Raw genomic sequence first — 19,202 nt, forward strand, 5'->3', positions numbered from 1 at the left:
TTCCAGGCTGTGTGACCTGGAGCCAGTTATGTCCCCACTTCTCTTCCTCTGACATTGGAACGATGGTCATTTCACAAATACTGGCATTTGAGACTGAAGATAATGTGGTAGAATGCACACAATAGGTGCTCAGTAAATGTCACCCATGGCAAATCTGTGTCCTTGCAACCATCGGACAATATAAGGCTGTGCTTTTGTTCCTCATGCCCAGCCATGGCTTCTGCCGCTGGGAAATCAGTCTCCCACAAATCCTTCCACAGGCCTCCCGCCCTGCAAGCTCTGGTGCAGCCTTGGGGTCCCCTGGGTCTCAGGGATGCTTCAGAGCCAGTGCGCTGTGGCCTGGTCCCCTCTGCACTGTGCACCTTGGAGAAGCCACACTGCTGGGCATGGCTCTACCCAAGGTGACCCACCCCCTATGGTGGGCTCCAATGGCAGGGGGACCCTGACCTCCCTGTGTCCAGGGGTCAGACCTGGCCCTTCGCAGTTCACCAGGGAGCCAGGGCTCCAGTACTGAGGCTTCCATACAGCCGTCCAGAGAAGTCGAGCGAGGAACTTAGTTGCTTCCAGCTCGCAGGCCAGGCAGTGGGTGTCTGAGTCTCCACAGTCCAGCAGAGAGACAGGGGACACGGGGGCCTCCTCAGAACTCTTCTGGGAGTGATTCATGGTTTGTCCAGAAGTGACCGTATCAGGGACAACTTCCATAAGCTGAGTGTCTGATGGGAAAGCAGGGCTGCCTCTGCCTGGTCCTCAGTTTACTTCTTTAACACTCAAGGTGGTGAGTGGTGGGACCTTGGATGACTCCCTGGCCACTTCTCCATAAGGGCAGGGGTTTCCCTTCCCAAGCCTCATTCTGGAGGCTGGCATGGAGCAGGTGCTCTACGAGTGCTAAGTTACTGTGGACTCCCTGCTGTCCTCCACCACCCATTTCTTCAAGCCATGGCAGTGTTAATTCAGGGATCTATTAGAGCTGGGTGTAATAGAGGTATTCAGAAATACAAAACAGATCAGCTGTGCCCCAATATCCACAGGGGATGGATCCTAGGAGCCCCCACAGATACCCAAATCTGAGGGTGCGCAAGTGCTCCATGTGAAATGGCAAAGTACTTCCCTGTGACCTGGGCACTTCATCCCATAAACTGAACTCTTCTCCAGACTTCTTAGAACATCTCAGACAGTGCAAGTACTGTGTGAACAGTTGTCACGCTATGTCGTTTAGGGATGCAATTTAAAATAGATATGCATTTGCTTTGTGGGTGGTCGAATCTGTGAACTTGGAGCCCATGGATACAGATGGCTCTGTACTTGTCCTTCGAGTCGCGCTATCCCATGGGCCATGGCAAGGACAACAGGTAACATATGATGCCAGGCCCCCCGAGGGCCTCACCGCCCTACCAGGGATTCTCCACAAAGCTCTCTCAGTTGGGACTGTCAGGATCCCTACTGTACAGAGGGTGGGGAAGGAGACTCCCAGAGGTCATGGAGAGAACCCAGGGTCACATAGCTTGTCTAATCCCCAGCCCCCGCCCGCAGCTGGAACCACTATCCTCCATGGAGTAAATCCAGATGGCCTGGCCTAGAAAGCTGCTTTGGGGGAACCAAAATGCATGATGGGAAGACTCAGTCTCCCCAGGTGAGGGACCGTGCTGTGGTTGGGGACTCATGCTTTCGGGAGCCTGCTGGTGGGTGCAGTGACAAGGGAAGACGTCGGGAACTGGCATTTGGAAGCCTGGGCAGTGTCCAGAGAAGCGGTGCCTGAGGGTAGCCTGACTGTGAGAACACAAGTGTAAGGACAACTGAGGCCAGAGCTGGGGGCTGGCCCCAGGCAGCTGGACCTCTTCCTCCCTGGGTGACCATTGTCAGTGTGTCCTGGGCACATGTGGTTGGGCCCTCTGCTGGGTCACCTGAGACCCCATTCTGGTCCTCACTTACTGTGTCCAGGTTCTTCCCACAGTCTTCAATATTGGTCTAGAGGAGGGGACTGGAATCTGCCAGGGGGACCCCATATTACACAGGGGTCTCCACAGAAGCAGAGCCAATAGGGTATATCTGGGCACACGTGGGTGTTTGGTAGAATGGATCACCCCATCAGAGGAGGGAGAGTCCCGCAATGGTTGTCCACAGGCTGGAGAGCAGGAAAACTGTTAGCTAGCTGCTTAGCCCAAGAGGCTGGAGCCTGAGGGACCAGTGATGCAGCCCTAGTCCAAGGTCCAGAAGTCCCCTGGAGAGTCACTGGTGCAAGTTTGAAGTCACACCTTCAAAGATAGAAGAATCTGGTGTCCAATGTCCAGGGGCAACAGAAGCAGTAAAAAACTCAAGAAAGGAGAAGGGAAGCCAGGCACGGTAACTCAAGCCTGTGACTGGGAGGATTGCAGTTTGAGGTCAGTCTGGGCAAAAAGTTAAGGAGACCCCATCTCAATCCATACGCCAGGTGTGGTGGGTCATGTCTGTCATCCCAGCTATGCAGGGAAGCATAAATAGGAAGATCGTGGTCCAGGTTGGCCTGGGCAAAAAGAGAGACCCCATCTCTAAAATAACCAGAGCAGAAAGGGCTGGAGGTGAGACTTCAGCGATAGAACACCTACCTAGCAAGTAGTGAAACCTTGAGTGCCTCCCCCCACAAAAAACAAAAAAGAAAGGGGGAGGGGAAAAACGAGGGAGGGGAATAAAAAATAACAGAGGGTGAAAATGATCGAAGTACATTACACGCTTGTGTAGAAGTGTCCTGATGAACACTCTTCCTATGTACGATTTAAGAGATGCCAACAGTAAGACAAGAAAGGTCGCCTGTATGTGTGCTAGCACTCCCTCTTTCTCCTTTTTCATTATCTGGGTCCCCATGGTGCTGCCCAAATTCGGGGTGCTTGCTGGCTCACCCGCCAATCAAGGCCCTCAGAAACACCTGGAAGCATGCTTTACCAATTTTATTGGCGCCTCTCAAAGAATCAGGTTGACGACCCAAATCAACCATCACAGACCCCAAAGACAGACTGCAGGCTCTCTCGGGAACACCCCTTCTCTGTCTCCTCCACTGACTTCCTGAGGGACCTGGGGCCTTGGCAGAGGCCTGGTCTGGCCATGAGCTTTTGGGGTTCAGCCTTGTACGGTCTGGTCCTGGACGTGGCTGTGTCCTGTTCTCCTGGCCCTCGGGACCAGATTGTCAGAGCTCAGCAAGTTTTAATCTCTTAATTCGCTTTCACTGCATGCTTCCTACGCCTTGGTTTAATTTTTTGAAAGAGAGCTAATGGCCTCATTTCTTGATTCTGCCTTGTGGGCCACCATTAGAGGAGAGAATCCGGGAGTCTCAGTGACCTCAGAGGACGGCTGTCCACACCTCCTTCTACAGCCATTGGGACAGCTGGTAACTTGACCCTTTCCTGCTCCAGATTGCCTTCCAAGGGGCACCTGCTGGGGCCACATCTGCAGAGCGCCAGTGCCGGTGGGGGGGTTCCAGTGACTTCCGTGGACTGGGCTGATGACTCTCAGCACCCCTTCCCTCCCATGCTACCTCAGCCCCAGTTCTCAGAGACTAAACTGGGTGGTTTGGAACTCAGTGTGCTGGGAGGGACCCGAGACCCTTGTGACCTTGTCCTCGTCTATAGTGATTGGCTCGAGGGTGAGCACATGACCTTGGTCGGGCCAGTCAAAGGGACTCTCAAGACTTGTGCTGGACCATAGACCCAGGAAAGGGAGGTAGTGGCAGTTTTCAGGGTGGATCAGAGCCATAAGGCACCCTATCACGTCTGTGGCCTCACTGTGGGCCCTCTTTCCCTCCTATACCCCTGTGCAGCCATGCTGACCTACTCACCACCCCCCAAATGCCATTTTTATGCCTCAGGGCCTTTGAACTGGCTGCATTCGCTTCTTGGAATGCTCTTTCCAGAGAATCACATGGTTTGTTCTCTCATTTATTTTCCCTTCCTGCTTAACCGTTCTCCTTAACACTTACTGCTGTCTAGCACACATCTATTTTGCTTCGTTGGCTTATTTACTTACTCAGGACACCTAAACTCCATGAGAACAGGGAGTTCTGTCAGTCTGGTACATGGAGGTATCAGGCATGTAGGAAAGTATCTGACCCAGAGGAGGTGCTGTCCTAGGAAGGATGACACAGGAATGGAGTGGATCATGGGGTCAGAACCAGCAGATCCAGCAGCTGGTCCAGAAGTCGGGAAGGTAATGGTTGGAGTGAGTGTGGTTCAGATCAGTCCTGGGAGAGGGTGTTGGGGATCAGCATTTACTTGCTCCCTCCCTCCGTCTCTTCCCTCCTCCCTCCTCTGTGCCTTCATTCACTCAGCAAATGGTAATGAACAATACCCCTGTGGGGGACCAAGGGCACAGCCCCTGCACTTTTGTGGAGGACTCAAGCACCAGGTGGAGGAAGAGTCTGAGCAAAGGCCCTGTGGCAGGGAGACTGGGCAGGTCTGGAAAACCTCAGCGGGGTTTAGGGTGAAGAGTGGGGGTGTGGGATGGGAGAGGAGAAGAAAGGAGGAGAGGAAGAAAGGAGAGGGGGATGGAGGGAGATAGAGAAAAGGGAGAAAAAGAAGGAGTGCGTAGAGGGAGCTCAAGGGGGAGACAGGAAAGGTTGAGGGAGAGGGAGAGAGAGATGGAGGGGGTGGACAGGGCCAGTCAGGCAGCTGTGTGGCTGAGCTAACTGTTCCTCTCTGCTCTGCACTTCTGCTGTCTCTGGACAGTGGGGACAATGATGGGTAATGCCCCGCCCCGTGCCCCAAAGGGCAGCTGTGAAGCCCTCAGCAGAAAGCCTGGTATCAAACAAAAGTGAGGATTTGGGCTTTGGGGGGGCTTTTGAAGAGAGTCATGAGGGGCTCAAGGGGTCTGTTACGAGGCCCGGGTGAGCAAGGACAGCGACCTGGCATTGCGGTGGTGGTTGTGGGGTTGGGGCCGCATCAGGATGTCTTGGGGCCTTCTCCTTGGGAGTGAGACAAGGGGAGCTGGGGAAAGGACTCCTGATTTGGGTAGGGGCTGCCTGGGAAGGTTTTTGGGTTTGTTTGGTCACTTAAGTGGCAGAAGGACACCCCGAGACCATCTACACCATCTTCCTACCTCTGTGCAGGTCTGGGACCCAGTCCAGTGGCCAGTGATGCCAGGGCTGTGCCTGGACTCCACGTGGAGCTGTGCTGTGCTGCTCAGGGAATCGGGGTTCACTTGAGCCAACTCCCACCCAGACCCACGCCATTGCCAGAGGAACGGGTCCCTCGGTCCTCTGGGGATGGGGGTGAGGCTGAGCCTTCCTGGGCCTTCCATATCCCACCTGTCTGGGGATGTCCATGGCGGGCGAGGGAGAGGGACAGGCCTGCCATCCCCTGTACTGGGAAGTGGGAGGCGCTCGCTCTCGGCTCTCCCCGGTGATGTATGGGCCACCTGCTTCCAGTTAGCAGCTCTGGGGACGCCTAATTGGGATATCAAACCATCTGATGTTCCACGTTAGATAAGTCGTTAGGACAGCCCCAGTGGACTCTGACATTTTCTGGATGGAGCCCAAGCCCTGCCTTGGACCACCGCGGGGCGCGGGGTGCTAATGGGAACCAGAGCTGGTGCACACAGAAGTGGAGCACATTAACAAGTGTCAAAAACTTTGACGCGCCTGGGCAGTGCTGCTTCCTCCCCCTGCACCCAGGAGGGGCACGGGGCTCCTGAAACTTAAGCTTGGACTTCAGGAGTACAAAGACTGGGGTGGTCCTGACCCCAGCAGTGTCTGGGGACATCCAAGATCCCTTGGGTCCTGTCACGGCCAAGTGAGGCAGTGGAGTGCTAATGGGCTCCAAGTGTGGTCCTCTGTCCACACCTTCTATGAGGAAGAAATGGAGGTCCTGTGATAGGAAGGGACAGAGGCTGTATGGCTTTGGGCAAGTGGCTTTGCCTCTTGGAACCTCAGCTTTCCCATCTGTGAAATGGTAAAACAAGCCTGCCTCACCCAAGGCACACAAATTTGGCTCAACTAGTTTGCACCTGGTTCTTAACCTCTCAGTACTCCACAAATCTTGCCTATAAGACAGAGTCACAGTGGTCACCTCTTGTCCCCAGTCTCACCTTCCGCTGTTTCCAAGGAGATCAACTGTGTTCTGAAAACACTTAGTCGCCCAGAAATGAACAAGACACCAGTTTTAAGTTGCATGTTGTTCTGAGGACATGCTGACACCTTGCTCTGTCCCACTTTGTCCGGCCTTGGATGTGAATCACACCTGTGTCCAGTGTATCCATGCTGTATATGCTACCCATCTGTCACTTGGTGATCCTCTTGGTTATCAGATACCTGTTGTATCATGATACAGTCACTCATGTTTGAGTGACTCCTTTTACTTAATAATGGCCACAGAGTTCAAGAGCTGTGACACTGGCAATTTGAACATGCCAAAGAGAAGACACACAGGGTCTCCTTCAAGTGAAAAGGTGAATGTTGTTGGCTTAATAAGGAAAGATAAACTCCTGTGCTGAGGTTGGCAAGATTTATGGTAAGAATAAATAGGAAAGTGTTATATACACAGGGCTCCACACTCTGGTTTCAAATATCCTGTGGGGGTCTCAGAGCATCTCCACCCTGGATAAGGGGTCTACCGGATCTTATTGGGTTTGCCATGAGGGCTAGATGAGGCAACAAACATAACAGACTCAGAGCTGGGCCTGACCCACAGTCAAAGCTGTACAAATGCCAACTGTTGTATCAGTCAGCATTTATGCGGTTGTAACAAACATCCCCCAAGTCTCAGTCACTTACAGGAACAAACCTGAGTTCTCTCTCATGCTGCAAGGCTGGCTGGCCAAGAAGCAGGTCCTATTTGAAACATGCTACTCTCACAGCAGAGGGAAAAGAGCTACGGCAAAAGTGCACAACGGTCTGGGTGCTGGTGGCTCACGCCCGTAATCCTGGTTACTCAGGAGGCAGAGATCAGGAGGATCATGGTTTGAAGCCAGCCCAGGCAAATAGTTTTGTGAGACCCTATCATGAAAAAAACCTATCACGAAAAAGGCTGGTGGAGCAGCTTAGGATGTAGGCCCTGAGTTTGAGCCCCAGCACTGCCAAAAAAAAATAAATAAAGTTCACAATGACCGTTGAAGCTTCTGCAAGGGGTGGTACCTGTCACCTCTGCTCACATTTCCTCTCACATGACCTTGAGCCTGATACTGATGGGTGGGAGGGTAAACGGGGACATGGGGGGCTGACATCCAGGTGCTTTGTCATTGGCTGGGGTTGGGTTATGGCAAACTGATGAGTTTTCACTGTCCTCTGTCCCTCCCTCCCTTTCTTGTCCTTTTCCTCCTATCTATCCAGTTTTTCAGAGCCAGGGCTCAGGCAGCCCACCTGTCATCCTGCCGCAGGGACCAGGGAATAACTCGGGCGGCGAGGCAGTCAGAGCACCGTGAGGTTCCCAGGGCCTGTGAGGAGTTGCTGGGACCTGGTCACATCCAGAACCGAGCCGCCTGGAACGCATTCCAGGTTGTCCACCTCAGCCCACACGTCTCTGGGTCCAAGGAGGACTCGTGCGTGGCGCTGGTGAGACTGGAGCAAAGGTGTTTACAGAGACAATGCGGCGACACCGCAGTGTCAACTGACACCGCCTACTGAGCTCCTTCTACAAGCTGGCGGCCGCCTTCGGCCTTTCACGCACACCCCGCCGTGAGGTTTAATCCTCACGGCCACTCACTTGGAGATTGTCATTACCACCAGCGCACAGAGAAGACCAGGGCTCAGGGGAGCCAAGTGACCAGTCACGGGCAATTCATTCATTAATGGATGGAGGTGGCCTGGGACCCAACTCTGTTGGTCTAAAGTGAAAATGGCAGCGTTGATTCTAGTGCCTGAGTTGGGGATGACGTTGCAATGCTGCTGTCATAACCCAGAAGTGACATCAGCCCCAGTGACAGCACTTACCACTGAGGAGATGGCCCTGGGTTCAGACAGCAGGGTGGGGAGCCTGTGTGCTAACGCATTTGTTTAATCCTTAAAATTACCTTGGAAGGTATAATTGTGGAAATATATTTCTCCAAAGAGGAAATCGAGGCCCAGAAAGGGGTAGTTAGTTGTTCAACCCAGCCAGGATTGGAGCCTGGGGTGGCCACTTGAGTGTTGATAACAGTGGACAGAGTGGTCAGGTTATTGACAAAAGGGTGATGCACAATAAAGGTCAAGGAGGACAGACAACAAAGAGACCCCCAAAATGCTTAAGCACAGTAGAAGTTATCCTCTGACAACTGAGAATAAGTGAGCAATTCTGCTACCCTCCACACATAGACTCAAGGTGGCTGCTGCAGCTCCCACCATCACATCTACATTCCAGTCAGTAGGCAGGAGAGTGGGAAGGGTATGTTCATTCCTTTTCAGGCATGACTTGGAAGTGGCAGACATAATTTCCTCTCTCATGTTATTGCCCAGAATTTAGCCTTGTGGCTTTGTTTCTCTATAACAGAAGGTAGAAATGTAGTATTTAGTGGGCACTGGTGTACTTCACAGACACCTATGGGGACAGAAGGACATCTTATTTGAGATGTGTGTGTGGGGGGGGTGGCTAATCATGCTCAGCTTCTTTCCTGGGGGCAGACTGCATGCAGTGCCGAATGACATGGGGCAGGAGAGTCGCTCTAGCTCTTGTAGGCTAGCTGTGAGGTCACCTGGTCTTCAGAGGTCCTGTGGGTCGGCTAAGACCTTGGTTGGGGCAGCCTTGCAGTCCAACTTCTCCCTCAGTCCTGTTCCACTTGCTTCCCTGCCCCTCTGCGCCCCCCCCGGCACACTTCCTGTCCACGAAGGTCCAGCCCAGGGCTGCTTCCATCTCTGTGGTCTGCATGACCCTGGGAGACCCTGGGAGCTCTGTCACTAAAGGCAGAAGGGGAAGTGACCACTGGTGGGTGACAGCCATCTTTGCGTCATTGTGGCGGTATCACGGCAGGGGTCACGTGGGAATGTCAAGCGTCAGTAGCCATGGAGAAGGTGGTGATGAGGCTGGTCCTCATGACGCAGGCGGCCACAGCCATGCTAGCGTGGAGTGTTAGGACGGTGGCACCCGGGTGAAGCTCCCCTGCCTGCTGCACCCAGGAGCCACGATCCCGGCCTGCTGTCCCTATCTGCTCCGGCTCCTGTAGAACAGCACCCTTCCTTCTTGACGTCCCATGTGGATGATATCTACTGCTTTCTCACGCCACGACGACATGGTCCCTCTTTCTCTGGCCAGCCCGATGCTGCCCTGGACAGGCTTTTGTCTGCTGCTTCTTGGTGACAGGACCGACTCTAGGCCAGTCACTTGCCTGTCCAGCTCCACCTGCCTGCTGACCAAGACAGCCATCAGGCAATCCCAGGGGCTGAGCCCAGCCACTTGCCCTCCAGGAGATGCCCAGTCCAGCATCATCTGCAGGGGGTCCCTGGGCTCTTTGGTGCAACCCAACCTGGACCTGTGCCAGCCATATGGTGGGGAGATAGAGAGGTGTTCATAGGAGTGAGGCTGGGCACAGGTGGTGGTGACATGGTGCCGGAACATGGTGGCAGTAGTGGTGACAGTGTTATGTTGATGCTGCTGCTAGTGGTGGTGGTGGTGATGGTGACAGTGGTGATGGTGGTAGTGTCAGTGAGTGTGATAATGGAGTGGTGGTGTTGGTGGTGGTGATAATGAGGTGGTGAAGGTGATGGTGGTGGTGATGTTGGTGATAGTGGTGATGGTGATGAAGGTGATGGTGAGGGTGTTGTTGATGGTGGTGGTTGTGATGATGGTGTTGGTGGTGATGGTAATGGTGGTGATGGTAAGGGTGGTGATGGTGAGGGTGATGGTGGTGATGGTGATGATGGTGATGGTGATGATGGTGATGGTGGTGATGGTGGTGATGGTGGTGATGATGGTGTTGGTGATGATGGTGTTGGTGGTGATGATGGTGTTGGTGATGATGGTGTTGGTGATGATGATGGTGGAGGTGATGATGGTGTTGGTGGTGATGGTGGTGGTGATGGTGATGGTGAGGGTGCTGATGGTGCTGATGGTGGTGGTGTTTGTGGTGATGATGGTGTTGGTGGTGATGGTGGTGGTGATGGTAAGGGTGGTGATGGTGATGAAGGTGATGGTGAGGGTGTTGTTGATGGTGGTAGGGGTTGTGGTGATGGTGGTGTTGGTGGTGATGGTGTTGGTGGTGATGGTGGTGGTGATGGTGTTGGTGGTGATGGTGGTGGTGGTGGTGTTGGAGGTGGTGATGGTGGTGGTGATGGTAAGGGTGGTGATGGTGATGAAGGTGATGGTGAGGGTGCTGATGGTGCTGATGGTGGTAGTGGTTGTGGTGATGATGGTGTTGGTGGTGATGGTGGTGGTGATGGTGATGGTGATGGTTGTGATGGTGATGGTGTTGGTGGTGATGGTGGTGGTGATTGTGATGGTGGTAATGGTGATGGTGATGGTGGTGGTGATGGTGATGAAGGTGATGGTGAGGGTGCTGATGGTGCTGATGGTGGTAGTGGTTGTGGTGATGATGGTGTTGGTGGTGATGGTGGTGGTGGTGGTGATGGTGGTGATGAAGGTGATGGTGAGGGTGCTGATGGTGCTGATGGTGCTGATGGTGGTGGTGGTTGGGGTGGTGATGGTGGTGTTAATGGTGATGTGGTGTTGGTGGTGATGTGGTGAGAATGCTAACACAGATCTCTACCTGTCTGGCAGGATGCCTTCATGAAGCCTCTGATTTAGGAGCCCAAAGCCAAGGTTGCTTCTTTTGTCCCTTCTTGCCCCAGCACGATGGAGATGCTGCTCTTTGGCAGCTCTGGGTGATGAATAGATCCACCGGGTTCCGGTTGGTAGTGGCAGACCGCAGCCTGGAGTGGATGTGGTGGTGGCTGGAAGCCATAGCTGTGTCCTTGCAGTCAGTTCCTCACCACCCCTTCTCTAGAACAGTGGGCAGCTGACCAAGCCCTGTCCCCATGTCACCCCATCCGGAGGGCAGACCTTGGGCTGTTATTTGGAAGAGAACACAGGACAGGGAGTCAGGAGACTGAGTCCAATTCTGACTCTCCAGTGATTACAATTCTCTTTGCCTCTCTGTGCCTCAGTTTCCCCACTTGCACACGCAGGAGGTTGGAGCAGAGCTGAACCTCAGGGCTTGCTTCTAGGGTGAGTATGAAGCAGACAGTCCATACTGGGCTCCCTCTGCAGCCTTGCAGGGCACTGCCATCAGCCAGCCTATGTGCACAGCCAGCCACCTGGGGGCCAAATGATAGTGAATGGCTTGTTGTGTAGCTGGGTCCTGTGTAGCTAAGGGGGTCCTGGGCTCAGTTGTGCACGTGTGTGTGTGTGTGTGTGTGTGTGTTTCTTTCTGCCTGTCTGTCTTCAAAACCGGACAAGTCCTACCAAGTCTGTGCCTCATCCTTCCTACCTTCACCTGGCCACCACCGTCTTGCTCTGGGTGATGGCAGCTCCTGGGTGCCTGCCTGCTTCTGCTCCTCCCTGCAGTCTGGCACCACACAGGGTCCAAAGTGCCCTTCGAAGCCCACACCAGCTTTTGCCATTTCTTTGCTCAATGTCTTCCGCATCTCATCTGAGTAAAAGCCAGAGTCCTCACAGTGGCCCACAGGCCCTGCCCCATCTCCCTGCCTCATCCCTCTCCTCCCCTCCCGTCCCCTGTGCTCCAACCACTGGCCTTCTGCTGCTTCTCAAACACAGTAACCTCGGGGCCTTTGCACAGGCTATTTCCTCTGTCTATAAGTGACATCCATATACCTGGTTCCCTCACGTCCTTCAGGTCCCTGCTCAGTCATTCCATTCGCAATGGCACCTCCTGAGCTCCTGTATACAATGACTCCCACACATAACCCCACCCCACACACTCACACTTATCTTTTCCCTGCTCTGTTTTACTCCAGGATCTGTCACATTTTGCAAGATGTGCTTTTTGCTGTCTCCCTGTAGAGGGCAGTTTTGTCCATTTTAGTCTCTGCTGCACCCTCAGTACTTGGGACAGAGCTGGACAAATTTCCCAAATGAACTTCTATGTATTTTTCTGAATGGCACCTGAGCACCAACACTAATGAACAGGTTCAGGACACGAACAGTACCCTGTCCTGTATTTGGACTCAGAGACAGTGTCCCAGACTGAGTTGTGGTGCAGCCACTTAGGGGACCATGAAACTGCCCCTCCTGGGGCCTTGTTTCCTGAGATCTGTCCCATGGGGAGGTGCCTGCAGGCTGCTTTCTAAGCAGTCATAAACAGTAGCCACAGGCTGTGTGTCTCAGTTAGCTCTGGATGCTGTAACAAAACGCCCCAGAGAGGGGCTTACCAACCACACACTGAGTTTTTGCAGTTGTGGAGTCTGGAGGCCTGGGCTCTGGCCCTTTCGTGGGTTGCTGATGCCAACTTTTTGCATCCTTGCATGGTGGAAAGAGATGAGAGAGTTCTCCGGGTCCCTTTTATAAGTACACTGATCCAACCCACAGGCATTCATCCCAGTGACCTATAGCCTCCCAAAGGCCCTCCGCTGATATGTCACAGTGAAGGAGTGAGTGAAAACTCACTCAACATGTGAGTTTTAGGGAACCCAGGCATTTAGTCCATTGCACTATGAATATTACTGTAATGAACCCCAAGATCTGACATCTGTGACTTCCATCAGGGAGGCAGAAATGGCGCTAACCTAGGAGCCTGGCAGGACCTCCCTGTCTCCAGGTTTCTTTCCCCCCAGGTTCTTCAGAGCCCCTCAGTGTACATGGAGGCATCCTAGGCTCTCTGGGCGCCAAACTCCCCCACTTCCACTAGGGAACTGGTACCCTTCTTGCCAGAAAAGGTAATTCTTCATCCAAGGGAATGAAGGAGGCAGCTGCAGAGAGGCCTGAGCTCTGGCGGGGAATCAGAGGACCTGGGCAGATTCCTTGCTGGGCCATGGGCTTCTAGGACCTGTGCCTATCACTCCTACTGGGCCTCAGTCTCCCCATCGGTATAATGAGCAGGTTGGACTGGGTCATCTCTGCTTCCCACCTGCCATCAGCATGAAGGGCCTTGGCCTGGCACTGTCTGCCCAGGTCTGGCCTCCCTCACATCCTCGTCCCAGGGCTTCCCCTGCCCCAAGCCCCTTTCACAGGGGTCCAGTGTGTGAGCACTGGGGTGGAGGAAATAACACTCTCACAGTGGCCTTCTGCCCAGGACAGGGCCAGGCTTGGGGAGGAGCCTGTGGCTCTGGCCACTTTACCCAGTCACTTGCCTCTGGGCCCACCACACAGCTCCCCCAGTCAGCCCCCACCTGTCATAACAGTGGCACTGAGCCTTGGACTAGGGAACAAAAGGAAGAATTTGAGAAAAACTCCATTCTTGAAAATATGTGATCCTCATCCCTGGGGTAGCCAATAGGTCTCTGCACTCCCTGACTCTGGCCCTCAGTTTCCTTGTCTTCTTGGATGGTTCTGATGAGGGGACTCATTTCCAGGTCAGGGGACTGGGGGTGTTCCCATGGCCAGGCTTGTGCTCCCTGGAGGACAGTTCCAACATCCAACAGCAGGTGGTGCTGTTAGTTCCATTCCTGGGCTGGTCAGACTGAGCCTGAGTGCCTGGAAGTGGTGAAAAAGATCTGAGACAGATGAACAGATGGACGGATAGACAGACACAAAATACCAAGACACAAAGAGGTGCAATCAGGCTGTTCTGTCTTTCAAGGTGTGGTCCAAATTTCTGTATTCACTCATACACGTGTAAGCATACGTGCCACTTCTGTGGCGTGGGGTCCCGAGGTCAAGGGTGTAAGAGAGGGAGAGCAGGGCTAAATGAAAGGACAGGTGTGCGTGGGGGGCTCTTGCAGAGATGTGTGGGCACACAGGTGTCTGTGGTCTGTGTGTGTCTGCATGTGGCCATGGGAGGCAATGTATGTACATGGAGACGCTGTACACAGCTCCCCTCTGCTGTGTGTAGGGAGACAGTGTGCCCACAGCTGCCCATATGTGTATGTGTGTGTGTGTGTACATGTGTACATGTGTGCGTTTGTGCGGTAATCTAAACTCCTGGTGACTCTCGGCTGGGCTGATGAACAAGCAGCAGAGAAGGTGTGGAGGCACAGGCTGGAAGGACTCACTGACCTCTTTGTTAGGCGAGCGAGCAGGCTGAGGCAGGCAGACCTGGTGTGCCTAGAGATGCTGGCTCAGATTGGTCCTGAGCTGGGAAGGCCAGCCCTGCCACTATTACTGTGGGATAGTGGCCCCTGCTTTGTGGCAGGCTCCCTTAACAGCCTCATTGCACAGATGAGGAAACTGAGGCCCAGGGAGGCAGAGAAACCTGCCTGAGTCTCACAGCTGGGATTGCTGATCTGGGTCTGGAGTGAAAGTCTTGCCCTGAGCTGTATACCTAGGTTGCCTCCACCTGCAGCAAACCTGGCTGCGGGATGGGGTGGGTTAGGGTGGGGTGGGGCAGGGTGGGGGAGTGTCATGTGAGTCTTAGGCCAGGGCCACCAGCTGTGAAGGCCAAGGGTGAGAAGAGGCAAAGGAGCCCTGGACTCCTGGGTTGAAAGGTGGCAGTTCCAGCAGTGGAAAAGCCCAGCTTGGGTGGCAGGGGCTGCCACAGAGCATCAGTCACAGCCCTCGGCCATCAGGTCAGCCTCTTGAAGCCTTAGTTTCCCTGTCTGCCAGCCCAGGTGTCCTAGGCCCTGAGGTCATGCAGGAAAACTTGTTGGGCTCGGTCCCAGTTTCTCCAGTAGCTGATTACATCACACCTACTATGTGATGCTGGGGCCTGGGGGAGCTGGACAGACAGGCCCTCTACCCTCATGGAGCCTCCAGAGAACATGAGAGAAGCAATAAAGAGGAAACCCCAGCATTCGGGCCGAGGGAAGGCTGTGAAGGACACAGGCAGTTGTCTCTGAGGAGTGGCCTTACTGCTGACACCTAGGGGACAAGGAGGTCTGCAGGCAGAGGGCTGGGCAGAGGCAGGGATGGTGTATAGGGGATGGGGCAGCAGGGCCACACAGAGTTTCATTCTCAGGTCCACAGGAGGTTGGGAGGATGTACACAGGAGATCTGATTAGAGCCTCAAAAATCCCCGGATGCATGGAGGAGAATGGTGTGTGGGCCCCGAGGGTTCTGCAGGTCAGGCCCACATGCAGCAGGGATTCCACAAAACAGCCACCCCAAGCCACTGGGTGGCCACATGGGGGAGGACAACCTTGAACCCTGGGTTTACTCTTCCTTCCCCTTGACCCCATCCAGGCTTCTTGGCTCTCAGGAGGGAGGCGGGGCTCCAGCTGTAGATCCCAGGCTAGGACTCAAATCCCAGCTCATTTCTTACCAGCAGGATGACTTGGGTCAAGGTATCTCTCTGAGGGCCTCAGTTTCCCTCTCTGTGAAATGGGATCACTGCCTCAGCCTGTGGTGGGGAGGGGTGACGGGATGGAGTGAGGGCTCCACGTGGTGCTTCATGAGATCTAGCATTGGCTGTCGCTTTCAGGTGGTTACCAAGTTTCCCATGAGCCCTCTTTGGGTCCCTTAGTCTCCTAACGCTGTGTTTCCCCCTCTAGATGGGGAACCTGTGTCGCACGGAGAGTTCAGAGGGCCCCAGCCAGCCCAGCCTCCTTCTCCTTCAGGAGGTACAATCCTGCCCGCTCTAGAGAGCCAGGAGGGGTCAGAGTCAGCATGAGGACAGCTCCGGCTCCGGTGACCTCAGCTCTCCCTCCGTTTACTGTCCCCCAGCCTCTCTCTCACTGGGCCCCAGGGAGCAGCGTTTGGAGGGCGCCCCCTTGCCTTCTCCGATTGTGCGTTTAGAAGGATCTGCCAAGGGAGGGCTGCATCACTGTCCCTGCCTGCCTGCCTGGTCTCTGGGTGCGGAACTCGCTGCACATCGGGAAGGCACATCCCTCCATGCTGGCCCCTGCTGAGATGGCCTGATTCCAGCACTGCCAGGACAAGCTCTCTGTTGGGGGACATTGTGGCTTCTCTTCTTTTCCCGTGTCTGCCTGCGCCTGTGGGCTGTTGCTCACTGCACAGCGGCTGCCGGGCGACGCCTGCACATCACAGGCTGACATTTCGGTGTCTGTGCCTCTGTGCCAGGCAGGCACCAGCCCAAGCAATCGATTCTCCCTGGATAATCACAAAGCACCGTCCATAACATTGCGTCAGCCCCCATCAGTCCTCAGGGCTGCTTCCTCGGGGCCTCACACTGGGCTACCCATGGCCTCTGTTCTAGGACCTGATGCTCTGCTTCCAAATTGCAGAAAGACTGGTCCCTGTCCCCCACTGCTGTCCCCATTCCACAACCCATGAGGCTTGTAGGGCTGCCTTGGTGTCTGGTTTCCTTCACATTCCTTTGTGTCATCTCACACTGGCCACAATAATGGTCCTTCCAGATCCACCAAGAGGCGGTGACTTTCCTACCCCAGGGCCTTTGCACGTGTTGTGTCCACCAGTTGCCCCAGCACAGTCTTCCCTTTGCCTAGCTCAGTGCCTCTTAGCATTGGGCATCAGTTGGCTATTTCCTCCCTCCAGGAAGTCCTCCTGGAGTTCCCAGACTGGGCTAGGCTGTCCAGTTCACATTTAGGCTATTTCTTCGGCACTTTGTCCTTCCTGGAATGATTTGACATCTGTCCTTTCTGTCCTTTCGAGTAGATATGTCTCTGTTTGCTTACTTCTGTGTCCCTTTGGGGCACACCGTGATGCTCGATTGCTTATTGAACGAGTGACTGAATATTGCCATTCAAACAAAGGTGAGACCTTTGCTCATAAAAATGTCCCACATCTGCGATGGTGAGCAAATCAAGCCGTCTGGTGTGGCCACGCTTTGTGCAGTGAGGGTGGCTAGGCTGGGCAGTAAGGACCCTGGCAAAGAGGTGGATGGGGCTCCCTCAGGCCAGGCCTGGGCTTCCTCGCTCTCTGGTGTGTGGTGGGGCCGGCTGCTGCCCACTGAGTTGGACGTAGAAGATGAAGACGGGCTGGCGGCCCTGGTGGCAGCAATGATGCCGGTGTTAACATCTGGGGATGGTGTTGGTGAGGCTGATGTCAGTTGCTGTGTGGTAGTGACAACAGTGGTAGTCTTGCTGTGGCTTTGGGGCAAGGGTACATCAAACTTGTTTTAGGAACAAGGACTTTGGGGTCAGACAGACCTGGTTCTTCTCCTGCCTCTCTCACTTCAGGGACTCCAGCAACCCTCAGTGTTCACTTCTGTAATGGGCACAATAAGAGCACTTACTCCGTGGGCCAAGGTCTGGACCAGGGCTATCCTGAGAATTAAACTAGAGGCCATGGGACGACTCTGCACATCTGACCACGTGAGGCCAGGGTGGCTTTGTAAATGGCAGCTTTGTGGTGGTGGCCTCCAGGCTACTGCCCTCACTGAGGGTGACGAGTGCCTCACTGGAGATGCAGGTGTGAAGAGGGCAGTGTTCGCGGACGACTCTTCACCACAGGGGTAGTTGATGGTGGTGGAGTGAGGGTGGTGACATTGATGATGGTGGTGGTGACAGGAACTCAGGACTTACAAATTCAATAGCCAGTGTGGTTTTTGTACCAGCAGAATTTTGGGGAAAATGTAAATGTGAGCTTTGATTTTCAGGATTCACGTGTAAAGTAGAAAATTCACGCACCACCCATGGAATAAAACAAGGTGGCATCTGAGCAGGTGTCAAGTGGGGGGTGCACTGGAGGGGATGCAGGGGCTGAAGGGCCAGAGAAGGCACCAGGAGGTGGCCCAGGCTGGGTATTCGGAAAGCAGGATGGTGTGAACATGGAGTGGGGCTTCTCAAAGGTCAGGAAAGAGTGAGGGGGACAGGGTAGAGGTGGGGCAACCACATAGGAAGGTAAACTTTAGTCTTCTGACTCTATCCCCAGGTCCATCCCTAGCTCACCCCACCCTCTGTGTGACCCTGGGCTGCTCTCTCCCCACAGATGGGCCTGGGGTTCTCTGTGGTGTTAAGGTGTTTGATTTTGCTTCTGCTTTTCGGATGGGACACAGAGCGCATCTGGACATTCAGGGCTGGCCTGCACCACAGCAGGGCTGAGATCCATTTCAGAGCAGTTGCCCGGATGTCTGAACATCCTTCCGACTTCCCTTTCATGGGTTTATAATGCATCTGCAGATGCATCTGGGAACCCCCTGTCCAGTGCCCGCCGGTATCTGGGAGCTCAGCTGTCCACATGCCCACAAAACCACATCCACAGCCTGCCCCCCACGCCAGCACCACCATTCAGTGTGCAAGGTGTGACTTGTGAACAGAGAGGGCAGTGGCTCCTGCAACACCAACACAGCCAGAGGAGGCAGAGGACCGGTGAAAGGCACGGTGTGATCCTCCCACTCACCCACGCACCCCCCACCCAGGGCTTGCCCCTAGCTGGAGTGACCACTAGGGGGAGCAGGGGAGTGCAGCACGTCCTATATCAGACTTGCCTCACTGATCCCTGTCCCCAGCGAAGGAGAAATGATCCCACTTTGCAGGTGAAGGAAGTGAGGAGGGAGGAGGAAGCCTGTCTGGCCAGGGGTTTGTGCCCAGCCTGGCTGGCTCCATGCCTGCCGAGCTGCTTTGGCAGGGAAGTGAGAAGGGGGTGGAGGACTGGGGTGGGGGTGGGAGCAGCCAGCCTGACATAGGCTGTCAAGAATGTGGTCGAATGTGGTCACTTCCTCCCGGGCCCTGGGATCCTGGTAATCCTGGATGTGGGGAGACAGCTGTGCGGGCTGGCGTAGGGCTCCTGGGAGCCGGGCCCCCTTCTCGGCTTTTCCTGTGGGGTAGGGGCTGTGGCCAGTTAACCCTGGCAGGGCTGGAGCAGGGAGGTGGGGACTCAGCGAATCTGAAGTAGGCCCGTGGTGGGTCGGGCCTGGGTAGCCATCCACAGGTGTAGCCAACTGGGGCTCTCAGGGGGGCATCAGGGAGGCGTGATGGGGGGAGGAGGAGGGCTTGGGCTTTAAGTCGGGTCACAACTGGAGGGGCCAATGGGGCTCATGTCGCCCCATCCCTTTGCTTTACAGAAGGGGAAACTGAGGCCCAGCCACCTGCTGAAGGTCATTCAAGAGTTGGCAGCTGAGTTTGGAATAGATTCAGGCTCCCTGATTCCAGCTGGAATGTTCTCAGCTTCCCAAGCTGCATCCCCCTCCACCCATCTTGGGGACAGTTTTTCTGGATGTGGCCACAGACTCCAAGGCTCAGCTTACAGCATGGTGCCTTCTGTGTTTCGTGTCCTGTGTCACCCTCCAACTCTGAACAGTGAGCACCACCACGGGTGTTTATAGGCTTTTATCTGTACAGCGCACAGCTGCGGTTTCTACGTCTC

This window comes from Castor canadensis, chromosome 7, assembly GCF_047511655.1.
Source record: "Castor canadensis chromosome 7, mCasCan1.hap1v2, whole genome shotgun sequence".
Classification (NCBI taxonomy): Eukaryota; Metazoa; Chordata; class Mammalia; order Rodentia; family Castoridae; genus Castor; species Castor canadensis.